Source organism: Danio rerio, chromosome 8, assembly GCF_052040795.2.
Source record: "Danio rerio strain M-AB ecotype USA chromosome 8, GRCz13ab, whole genome shotgun sequence".
NCBI lineage: Eukaryota > Metazoa > Chordata > Actinopteri > Cypriniformes > Danionidae > Danio > Danio rerio.
Window position 1 is genome coordinate 46,547,462 of NC_141028.1, and position 12,713 is coordinate 46,560,174.

The window sequence follows — 12,713 nt, forward strand, 5'->3', positions numbered from 1 at the left end:
TGTCCAGTCGTAAAAGATTGCTGTTTTCTCTCTTAAGAAATGTATCGCTTTTGAAGCATCTTTAGTTCTGAATCAGCCAGCTTGCTGACACAAAAGAACATGATACTTTGGATTAAAAGGAAATCACCAGTTGTAATTCAAGATATTATTTATTATCTTTAATTCTTTAACACGTATTTTAAGTCTTCAATTATAGAAGATTACAGCTTGACCTCTTGATTATTGTCAGAGGTTGATCAGAGGCTTTATTTCTCTTTGACAAATTACTCTAGTATATCCAAAACACACTTTAAGTTAATTAGTATTGCTATTCTCTACACTAAAGTTGCATTTATTTTACCCGACCCCGAAGTTTGATACAAGAAGACACTTTAATATAATTCTGCATTAAACTATTTGAGTATAAACGCAATAAACATGGTAAACAGAATTATTATAAAGAGATTGTCTAGTCGTAAAATTGCTCCTCTCGCTCCCTTTTGGGAAACGCACTGCTTTCGAAGCATCTTTACTTTCTTTTAAATCAGCCGGTTTGCTGACTTGGAACAACAAGATATACTTTGGATCAACCAAAAACGGATTAACTCTCAAACCTCATTTAAGATCTCATTTCTTTGTTTGTTTCTTAAATTGTACTTTAATTTATGCATTGCATTTGGTTTGGTACAAAAAAAAAGCCAACTTGGACTAAGAACTTAGAATAAAATGCCCTGTTTTTCAATAGCGACCTCCTTGTTTAATGTGTTATGAAAACACGAAGCTATATTTAATTCAAAAGAAAGTTTCACTAGATGCTTTTACCTGCTTGAAAATGTAATTTACTGACTGAAGGTTCTTGATGCATAATTCTATATGCTGAACACAATTACCTGCTTCAGATAAGTAAAAAAAAAACAACATAAAAGCCTGGATGAGTAAGTGTTTTTAACCCTCTTGAAGTGAAAACAGCGGCTCGTCCTCTGATCTGTGAACAGAAATCAAAAGAAAATGGCTTGTACGTGTGACGTGGATGTGTCTGCTGTTGCTCACGTCCTCTATGATGAAGCGAATAGAGTACTAACTAATAGCACTGCCTCTGCTTTTCCTTACACACTGCAGTCCTGCAGCTCTTGATGTATGGAGAAGAAAAGTGAAAGTGATTAGGCAAAACTCTGATTAGGCAGACCTCAGTGTTTTATCCGCTAGACTTTATTTTGGTCTCGTTCTGTGGTTCTATTCTGAGTCTAGATTGACCGGTCAGTCATTAGGTTGTCGTGTCTGGGATTGTGTTACCCTGAACATGGATGGATTTTGTGCTTTTACGTACTGACATCCAAGCATTAGGTGTCTGTGATTTGTCTAGGAACTACTGCTTGCCTTTTGGTAATAATTGCGGTCCGAAATAGCTCATAATCACCTTCCAAATATGGGTCTGTAAGAGACTATTTGGGCTTGATTTAGTCAGAATGTGAGAAAAAACATGTTGACTGCAAACAACCAATTTATTTGGTGTTTTAGAGGTGGTATAAGACTGCTACAAATAGCAAACGGACAACATTAACGGGCTGTCTTCTGAATTATTGATTTGCATATGCTGATTAATATGAAGAAACTACAATAAAAATATAGGTAAAATAGAATGTGTCAGTGCTTTCATTTGTTTTTATTATTTATAATTTAATTAAATAAGTACACTTTAAAAGCTTAACTAAGTTAATCAAGTTAAATAAGCAGGTTAGGCAAGTAACAACATTGGTTTGTTCTGTAGACAATTGAGAAATAAAATGAAGTGATGCTGAACTTAAAAATGCATATTTGTAAATATAAAAAAATTGGAAATGTTATGAATATTTTATTGTTGTAAAAATAGCTTTTTTAGAATAGATTTTTTTTTTTTAAATCACACATTTATGTACACACAAATACTGTAAATTGAAAACATATACTGTATATACACTCACTGGCCGATTTATTAGGTATGCCTTACTAGTACCAGGTCGGACCCCTTTTTGCGCGCGTACTGAAGAGCGTTGTTGTCTGTACAATGAACTAGTGATCATGTAGAAACTAGTCTGAGATGATTTGTGCTTTATGACATGATGCGTTATCCTGCTGAAAGTAGCCATCAGAAGACGGGTACACTCTGGTCATAAAGAGATGGAAATGGTCAGCAACAATACTCAGGTAGGCTGTGGCATTGACAAAATGCTCAATTGGTACTAGTGTGCCAAACTGTGGCAAGAAAATATGCCCCACACCATCACACCACCACCAGCAGCCTGAACCATTGATACAAGGCAGGAAGGATCCATGCCACCAAATTCTGACCCTACCCTCTGAATGTTGCAGCAGAAATCAAGACTCATCAGACCAGGCAACGTTTTTTCATTCTTCTACTGTACAATTTTGGTGAGTCTGTGCAAATTGTAGCCTCAGTTTCATGTTCTTAGCTGACAGGAGTGACACTCAGTGTGATCTTCTGCTGCTGCAGCCCATCCGCCTTAAGGTTGTTTGGGTTACTGTTGCCTATTCTATCTGCTCGAACCAGTCTAGTCATTCTCTTCTAACCTCTGGCATCAAGAAGGCATTTGTACCCACTGAACTGCTTCTCACTGGATATTTTCTTTTTTCGGACCATTCTATGATGATTATAAAGAGATGATTGTGCATGCATATCTCAGCAGATTAGCAGTTTCTGAAATACTCAGACCAGCCCGTCTAGCACCAACAACTATGCCACTTTCAAAGTCATTTAAATCACCTTTCTTCCCCATTTTGATGTTCAGTTTGAACTGCAGCAGATCGTCTTGACCATGTCTACATGTGTGTGTGTTTGCAGAGTGTGGACTACAGTGCTAAAATTACCATGTTAATACTGTACACATGGAAAGAAAGTAAAGTGGTTCACTCAAGACATCAAATTTAAAGTGTCTAGCAGGAATGTCAATGGTTGCATGTGTAATGGCATATGCACTTATATATGTATACAGTGTACACCTACTGTAAGACAGTACTCGGTTAAAATCAGATAGGTCTGAATCTAAAACATTTTACACACCAAGTATGTAAAATCGTGTGTGGAGAGCTTAGAAGGTTGTTTTTTTTTTTTACCTTGCTTTAGCGAAATGTCTAGGAGTGGAAAGCACTTTAAAGTGTGCATGTGTTCAGCATATAAAAAACCATAAAAGGACAGCAAGACATTAACATCAGTCCTAAAAAAGATGACAGCAATTTAGTTGCACTTACCTGCTCACTAATCTCCAGAAACAACAACTGGGAATTTCTATATACAACTTTTAACTATTTATGCAGTGAGTGTGTCAAGTTTCGACGTTTTGTTTTCTTTTTTGCATAAAATATCATGGAAACACGAGCTCAACATGCTTTTCAATATGACTCACACAGTATTATCAGGCTTAATTTAGCCTATTCACCCCACGTAATCGAGTTTGAGGCTGCGTTCCATTCTGTAGGATTCTGATCGTTTTAATCCCTTCAAAGTTTTCACACTCCAGAGTTGAGCTTTGAAGGTTGAAGGGTGTAGGCGGACCAAAAAATCTTCATTTGAACCCATTTCGGCATCATATTACGTCATCTGCGTCTCAAGTTAAACAGACGCAAAAATCCATCAGTTGCACACTTTTAAATCCTTTTTTTTCCCAGCGGGCCCTTTGAATTGGCCAGTTTGAGCACTTTAGTTTGGAATCCTTCAATATGGCGGCCATGATCTTATGCTAAAGTCCCCCTTTCGAGACAGATTCCAAACCAGGCTTGTTCAGCACTGATAGAATATATGAAATTTCTGCATTGTGGAAAAATGTAACATTTTATAGTGCATTTAGTTATTATTTCTAAGGCCATTTGGTGATTTCAGTCCCAGATTTCAGAAACAGTATGTATTTTTCATCTTCTCTCCAGTTACATGCAGTTTAAACAGTCTCTCGCTCATGTAGCAATTTCAAAAGCATCTGGCTGCAGCCTCAGATATGCAGTCTCAGACATTTGCACTCAAAAGCTAACATAACATGCTACTGTTTACAATGTGTAAGCTATTGAATAATGAATGATGCATATTCTGACAAAATTAGGGAGTGATCAACTCTTTTAATGAAATTTTACAAGCAAAATATACATACATTGTACTGTAGAGGAGGATAGTTCACAGCTCACACAGAATTCACATTCAAACCATAACTTTCTATAGATCATCACAGAGAATTTGGCAGCCAACTTGAGCATAAGCAGAATATACACTACTGCACAGATTTCAGACCACTGCTATATAAAATAGTATGTGAAAGGAAGAGCATGTCCGATTTCACAGGCTTCTTTCCATTCTGAAGGTTCGTCCCTATGCCCTAATCCCTTCAAAGGGTTTACCCTTCAGAGTGAGACCTTCGATGGGATAAAGGGAGTAGGGATCAAAGAAACTGTTACTTGGAATGCACTTCTGTATCACCTGTCACAACTTAAAGATGCACAAAGACTGATCAGAGTTGTTGTTTTTTTTAGCCAGTTTTGAGAACTTCTGTTTGAAATGACCAGATGTTAAGTTGGAATGTAAGGAATGTCCAGTGCTGAGGCTTATGCTGGTGACCCATCAGTGAACAATTTAGGCTGTGATTTTACACTAAATTAATTTAAGATTGCAGATTTGTTTCTTTGGAGCACACAATGCATGAGGTGTAATTATGTTTACAAGAACACATTAGAAATTTAGCAAACCCTTCATTTCACTGATACTATTAGCAGGTTCGGCATACTGTCCTAGGAGAGAAAGAAGATCAACTCAATTTAACCCAGGGCTCCCACCTGGTCAATTAGAATGTAATAGGTAGGTCTCCAGAGCTCCCCCTGGTAAAAAGGGGGGGGGGAGCTGGGGTAAAAGGGGAGATTCTTTCAAAACAAAGATAAGGAAGTAGGGTGAAATCAGTATATTTATTGTATGCTTGGATCAATCTGATTGGATTATTGCTGATTATGGATGAGAGCCCAGCGTGATCACATGCTCCTCTCAAAAATTAGTTTGTAAAACTTCACTTATCAGCACAGTTGGAGTGATGGTTCATGCGCTTGACACATTGGCATGAAAGAGGATGAAGCAATGGACTACTTAAAAAAGTAAGTTAAGTCTGTTGCTAAATCATTACTTAACTATAGAATCATGAAGGCTACCTGTTTGTTGACACAGCCTACATTTTAGGTCTAGAACTATAGTTCTATATAAAATAGATTTGTTACTACATGTAAGTAAACAGTGTCTCTTTTTTGATATGGACATTGATTTTCAGCGACCATAAATGTATGTTGACACTCCTCCCGTCAGATTCTACTGGCAGTTTTCTGCAGTTGAATGTGCTGCCCAGAATGACCATGTCAGAGCTTGTGGACTCATTATTATTCAATCAACATTTTTCATAAGAACAAAGTTTGGCTGCCTCTCATGAAATAGTTCCAAACAGTCACAGCAGAGCCTCCGGTGTTTTGTTGAAAAAAGAATTAGCATTTGTTTAACAAATCAAGTGAGTTGTAGTGAGCCATTCCTACAGACTGCAACAAAAAAAATGCATATTTTAGTTAAAAAAAAGGGGGGGGGGGCATATGAAGGATTAATACATAGAATTTGAAAGTCATAAAGGTTTAAAACCACATGAGGGCGAGTAAATGAAAATTAATAGTATAATTAAATAATTAAATATTTTTTTAATTAAAATTTTTATTTATCCAATAAAACATTATGAAAACATAAATTAATCATAAACAGTCAATATCTTCTCTCATCACAGAAAAATTGCGCAGTACCCTGCACTAAATCAGCAATGGTTTTGTCGGACTACAATTGATGTCTGTGCCATCACAGTTTGGCAAGAGTGAGGGGTAGGAGATGGGGAGAGTGGGTGTTGCCGTTTTAGCCCCGAATAATATCGCAGGGGTGCCCCTTAGAATCGTAGTATCGTGCCCCTACGTAACCCCAAACACCCTCCCCCTCCCCCACCGTAACCCCGTTAAATTAGTGACGTCTTCTGCTGTTTTGACGTCAGCTGTAATTGTGAATGAAGGCGGAAGAAAGTAGTTCCTGATAGAAAAAAAAAAAGTTTTTAGACCTTCTTATTTATATACATGAGTGTGTCGTCAAACTGTTGTTTAAACGCAATATCACACTCGTAGCAGTGCGATACAGCTGTATATCAGCACTGGTGACCCCCAGCGACCCCTCTCCACATTAAATTTTCTAAATAAGAGTATGAAACAGTACTGATGTAACAAAGCCCTGTTTACTGATATCTGGTGATCTTGATAGTTTTGATGAAGCAGTGCTTCAAACGTAACCGTCACAGCATATGTAATGGAGTGAAGAGTGTATGAAATGTCCATTTACTGTACCATCGATGTTACGAATGCACCTGCTCTCTGATGGCTAGTACACAATGGTAGGGGTTGAAATGAGGTATGTGTTCATGTATATATGTGTGTATACTGTATGTCTTTATATGCCGCTCACAACACAGAAGAGCACTTCTTAGGGGATGTAAAGTAGTTACTTTTTTTAATGCAAGTATACTTAAGAGTATGTGATTTTGGATGGAGCCAATAACTTTCCAAATCACATACAACTTCAGCCCTGAATAAATCATCCACTTTGTACAAATCTACTGAATGAATGATATAGTGACAAAGACAGTGACTTGCTGCCATGTCTAGGTAATATTAATTAAACTTTTAAAGTATCATTTCAATAATTTAAATAACTTAATATTTAAATATTGAGGGAAGTCTAGGGTTCTCTCCTCTGCCCAGCCCAGGAAAATCAGATGAAAATGATTGAATTTATATATTGAGCATTTAAAATACAATACATTTAAACTAATAGAAACGTAAGAATTACATGAAATATAATACATTTAAGGTTTGCTTATTTGCTTCTTTAACACTTTTAAAAGAACAAATCCATTGTACAAACAGTGTCAGTGTTCATAAAACACTATCACGAAAAGCATCTGGATAACATAATACATCTGTCAAGATTCTAAAGTGTATATCCACTAGAAAAAAATGCTTTAGGGTTCCACAATACAAACTGTGAACTTTTCAGCCTTAGCCAGCTAGTTTTTTACTGAACAATTGTAAATGTTAATGCGCAGTCACTATTTTTAACCAAACGAGTAGGCAGTGGCAAGCTATTTCATTCCAAACATAGCTTGTAACAAGCCTCCCTTCTGCTTCATCTTGGACTATTGTGGCAACATTTCCAGGTGAAGGGTCACTCACTGCACATAAGTAATATATGTCTGTCCATGACTTAAACCCACAGCTCAAGGTCTGACAGAGAGAGATCTTCATATTCCATTCCCGCAGAGTGTGTGTGTGATCGTGCAATATCAACCCGACATGATTCTGGACAACATCAGGAAATCAGGTAAAGATTGTCCATAATGCTTTAATAATGTTTCTACTGTGTTATGTGATCCATGAAAATAGCATGGTTGTACAAGAGCACATTTTTCTAGCATACCGTCAGCTTACAGTTCCCTATAATTTGTTTCCTGAAATCATATTTTATCTTATCCTTTTCCTTAATCATTTCGGTGTACGAAACCCTCCTCCACTAAATGGCTTAAAGCCAGGATTTGTAATATTTTAAGTTACATCAGCAACATTATTCATATATCTTTTGTATGACTGCCTTGCTTTCAATGCTTGTGAGAACACACTGCATTAAACTCCCAATGGGGATTTCATGCACACAGCGGGGTATTTATATATTGAGGCTGCCATGTTTTATGGCCACAAGAGTAATTAATTTAATATAGCTCACTGTTCAAATTTCCTATAAAGACGCATTTGATCTAGTGTTGTGCAACATCAGAGTGACTTGACTGAACAAAGGCTTCTTTATGGTTCAACAGTACATTAAAGTAACCAGAGAAGCTAAGTGGTTAAAATTATATTAGCATTAGCACCATCAATAATTGTCAACGGCCTGCACTCTGGGCCACTTTTAGCATTCTGCTTTCAGTGACCACATACACGCTCCAGTGTTTTGTGAAGGACTGAATTGAAATGCAGGAGTGAACTGGATTTATAAGGTCAGTTTTTGTTCTGGCAGCGACTGAATATGTATAGGTGAAAAACTGTCAAAAAAGTAATATAGGCCTATTATAGTTAAGTCTTTAGAAAACAGTATTGGCAATAATACTCTGATTAAGAACTCTTGAATTTTTTGGAACACACTGCATCATTCAATGTGTTGAAACAACCATGCAAACTGGGTGGAAATATTTAGCAACTCTTCCACTTTTTTAAAAGAACCAATAGCATTTTGTTTCTATCACATCTTAATGACAGCTACAGTCTCAGAGACTGTTTAATTGCTTCTTAGCTTTAATAATTGAACTACCAGAATGTATACTGGCCATAGCGGCCATTCTGACTGTACTAAATAATTTTTTTTGTCTAATTTACATTTGAAACTTCAGAATTTTAAAATTAAGTTTTGAATGCTATGATTTATTTATTTTATTTTTTTGTAATATTGCCAACAGTGCCTGCACAATGTGGCTCACTGAATGTGTTTAAACCATGTATGCGCACAAGATATCCATTACTTTAGTTTATGGACTCATTCTCTGATTCACACCCTGAAGCTGAACATGGTGGTAAGTGCTGAATGCCAACCGCTGTAAAAATGCAAGAAGTTGTTGTCCTTTACACAATGACGTTGTAACCATAAAAATCTACTGAAATTTCTATAAATTTGTCTATAAAAGCTACATTGCTCTAATTCTCTGGTAATGATCATGCTCTCAATCTTATTGTTATCTTTTTTTTTTGTTACACTGCAAATTAAAAACAAAAAAAAATTCTAAAGGCAATACCTAGATTTAATATGTAATGTAATGTAAGGTAATGTGTAATTATATAGCGCATTTATTGTGTATGGCCATACACCCAAAGCGCTTTACAATCATGAGGGGGGTCTCTCCACACCACCACCAGTGTGCAGCATCCACTTGGATGATGCGACGGCTGCCACAGGACAACGGCGCCAGTGCGCTCACCACACACCAGCTATTGGTGGAGTGGAGGGACAGTGATCATACTGTGAATACTTTCCTTGCTGAAATTTCGTTCAATATTGAATCTCTTAAGCTTATAATTCTTGTTAATAATGTTAATAACATGTTTCTGAAAGCTTATAATAATCTTTTTTCTTAATGATTGAGGCTTTGTAAATATCTTTTTTCCCTCTTTTTTCTTTCCTAACATTTATTATTGTATTTTCAATGCATTGATGTTATTTTTATTGTATTCAATAATATATATATATATATATATATATATATATATATATATATATATATATATATATATATATATATATATATATATATATATATATATATATATGAATATATATGTTATATAAAGAATATGAATGAATGAATTATAAACATATTTTTGGAAAATTAGGGTACTATTAAAACAGGTTTTATTTTGATGCAGGTAATGAATTACAACATTTGAAAGCAGTCCAAATGACTGCCTCTGTAGTTATAGTGTTAAAACTACATTTACAAACAATGTAAAAACTTTCTACTTAACTACTAGTATGATCGTGAGTCTACCATAACTACCACAGTAACTAACTAACGTTCGAGGTTACAGAAGTAACCCTTCGTTCCCCGAGGAGGGGAACGGAAGTGCCATAGAGTGGATTGATTGAAATCCACGAATGGGAGGATTCGGTTCAGAAGCCGCTTGTCTGAAAGAGTATTGAACGGGCCAATGAATGCAATGAATTGGCAGCGTAAGCTTGCACAGGTGTATTTCATTGCCAATTATCCCAGCATATAAGCACACCTGGAGCGAGCAGACGCCATCCTTTTAATGCCTAGTTCACACTAGAGGATTTTGAGCCTGATTTGAGCCCGATTTGGAAGTTAACGAGCTCGCCGACAGATCGGGCTGTGATCGGGAAGAAATCTGCGGGTGCTCGGCGCTCGCCGCTCTTTATGTGTGAACTACTGAGCAACGCATCAACGAGGCTCGCTGACGCGTCGCCGACACCTCGCAGACGGAAATCCAACATTCAGCATGCTAAACATTCCAGAGCAGTCGGCCGACTCAACCCCACGTGTGGTCAGATGTAGTGACGAGCTACAGCCAATGAGAGAGCATATTAGCATGAGCTGAATGGCTGTGTGTTCAGTAGCTCAGCATAAACATCTGTGATTAGTCAGAATGGGCATCAGTGAACTCGCTTCATTCTGCGTTAGCACAGACATGAGAGGAGGATATATTAACAGTGGAACTAGAGTTCTGTAACTATTAGAATTACCATACTGCTCATTCTGACGGTTCTTATATAAAACGCCATATTGTCACAACATATTTACATTCAAAGCTATTATTGAGATATTAAAATTAAGCTTTGAATGTCTGGCATCATATTTAATGACACCATTACCCTAAAAATATAGTATTTTTTTGGTAATACAGCCTATAAATATGTAGTTAAGATACTAAAACACTTAAAGGCTTGGCTTTCCTTTTCACTTTCAAACAGGAGCAATTTCACAGCACATAATATGCTGTTTTTAAAGATATCTGAAGTAAATTGATGTTTTTGTCATCAGAAAGTTTTGTTTATGTTAGCAGGAAGTTGCCAGGCAAGAAAATGCACACATATTTAAAGTCACAGCGAAAAGTATCAGACGTGCATGCAGTCATTTTGACCAATATGGTAATTTAAGGCAGAAATGCTCAGTTCTTTACTGTTTTGTAATAAAAAAAATAACAATGTCAGAAAGAAATACACTGATAGTTAGAAAACGGCAGTGTGTTATAAATATGTTAGTTTTATTTCAAAGAGTTATAAAATTACAAAAATTAAAAACTCTCTGTGTATCTATCCACTCAAACCTTGCAGATGAGTGATTAATCCGCTCATAAATCAGCTGATTTGACGATGTTTTTAAATGCTTTCTCCAAAGCTTGAAACGCTGTCAGTGATGTCATCAGCACACAAGCAGCCAATAGTGTTCAGCTTTTTTCTGACGACTCCTCCCTCAAATTTTCATTGGCTGTGGTTTGGTAGCTTGAATGAGCTGATGGGGAATGAGATGTTGTCAGATCATGTAGTGTGTGACCCCCCTCTTGTGGATCGTTCACGGAGTGTTGCGTAGTGTGAACACCACAGAGATCAAAAGACACAAAGTCAAGTCTTGTAGTGTGAACAGCACAGCGATCTGCTGATGTTTAAAATCCTGTAGTGTGAACTAGGCTTAAGCTGAAGAGACTTTCAAACAGCTAAGGGACAGTCATTATGGCAACGGAGTATGGCACTTCCGTTCCCCTCCTTGGGGAACGAAGGGTTACTTCTGTAACCTCGAACGTTCCCCTTCGGTTGGGGAACTTCAGTGCCATAGAGTGGATTGATTGAAATCCACGAATGGGAGAAGTATGGAAAGCGCCATAATGACTGCACTTTACCAACGCCCCCGATGAGGGGATTGTCAAGCAAGCGTGACGCACCCACATCATGGGAGGCGCGTTCCTCCAACGTGTCCCTGGCCCTAATTTATCCTACTTCAACAGAAGTCTTACGGAAGATATATTTTTTGGGAAGTCGTGAGCATCTAGATAATTCTAGGAAAATACGACAGTACGTTGGGAAGCGTGCAATCCCGATAGGGAGGACGCTGCGGAGGCCATCCGTTACCCAAGGGGGGATAGATGGCAGGATTTACATATGGACTAGCCCTAAAAAGGGGGAGTACGCATAGCAAAAGAGTGGTTAGCGGAGAGGGAAGACACGGGTCCCCCCAGGGGGGGGGGGACTTAACCGTGGCAGAATAAGCATATGGGATCGCCTAGTGGGGATCACGCATAGCAGGCACCTTTACCCAAAACGCGGGCTGACCAGCGGGCAGACCTACAACGTAGTGGGCCAGCAAGTGACTCCTCCGTTGAGTCAGTGCTGGGGGCCACGGAGGAATCTGCAGGGCTCACCTGACGGGGAACTTTACTGACAGATAAAAAGGCGCACGTACCTCCGTGTTAGGGAGAATGGCGCAGCAAGCGTGTTTCAACACCCTACTGAATTGTTTCCTCAATCACCAAGGGTTACCTAATACCCTTGAGGAAACCGGCTCCACTCGCAGATTGTAAAACCTTGCAAATGAGTTGGGTGTCACCCAGCCCGCAGCTCTACAGATGTCTACTATCAGAGCCGAGGTATGCCGCGTCCCCCGAGAGCACGTGCGCACGCCACTCGGAGCTTCACATCCTCTCGAGCGCGCGCACGCGCTCTCGGGGGACGCGGCTCACCTCGGCTCTGATAGTGAAAGAAAGGCATCCAATCTAGTGGGAACTTATTTCGGTACGGCACTTCCCTGCTGCCGACCGCTATAACAGACGAAGAGCTGTTCAGATGATCTAAACTCTGAGTGCGGTCCGGATAATACGCAAAACGCGAACTGGACAATAAAGAAGGGCTGGGTCTGCCTCCTCCGAGGGCAGCGCTTGCAGGCTCACTACCTCGTATTAAAACGGAGTGGTAGGAACCTTGGGCACATATCGCGGGCGGGGTCTCAGGATGTGAGAGAAAGCCAGCCCAATTACAGGCACGAGTCACTGACCGAAAAATGCCTTCGGGTCCCCGACCCTCTAATCGATATCAACGCGAACAGCAGAGCTGTCTTCAAGGACAGAAAGATACTGAGTCGAGGATC

General features: G+C 38.6%; 1 long non-coding RNA gene across 1 annotated transcript in view; it reads left to right on the forward strand.

Annotated features, from left to right (window-relative positions):
• The first annotated feature begins 7,119 nt into the window (after window positions 1-7,119).
• The window catches only part of LOC110440018 (uncharacterized), a 28,701-nt gene continuing 23,107 nt past the window's right edge, over window positions 7,120-12,713 (forward strand). The window contains exon 1 of the long non-coding RNA XR_015498359.1: window positions 7,120-7,396. This is a non-coding gene — a long non-coding RNA (uncharacterized LOC110440018). The remainder of the gene's footprint in view (window positions 7,397-12,713) is intronic.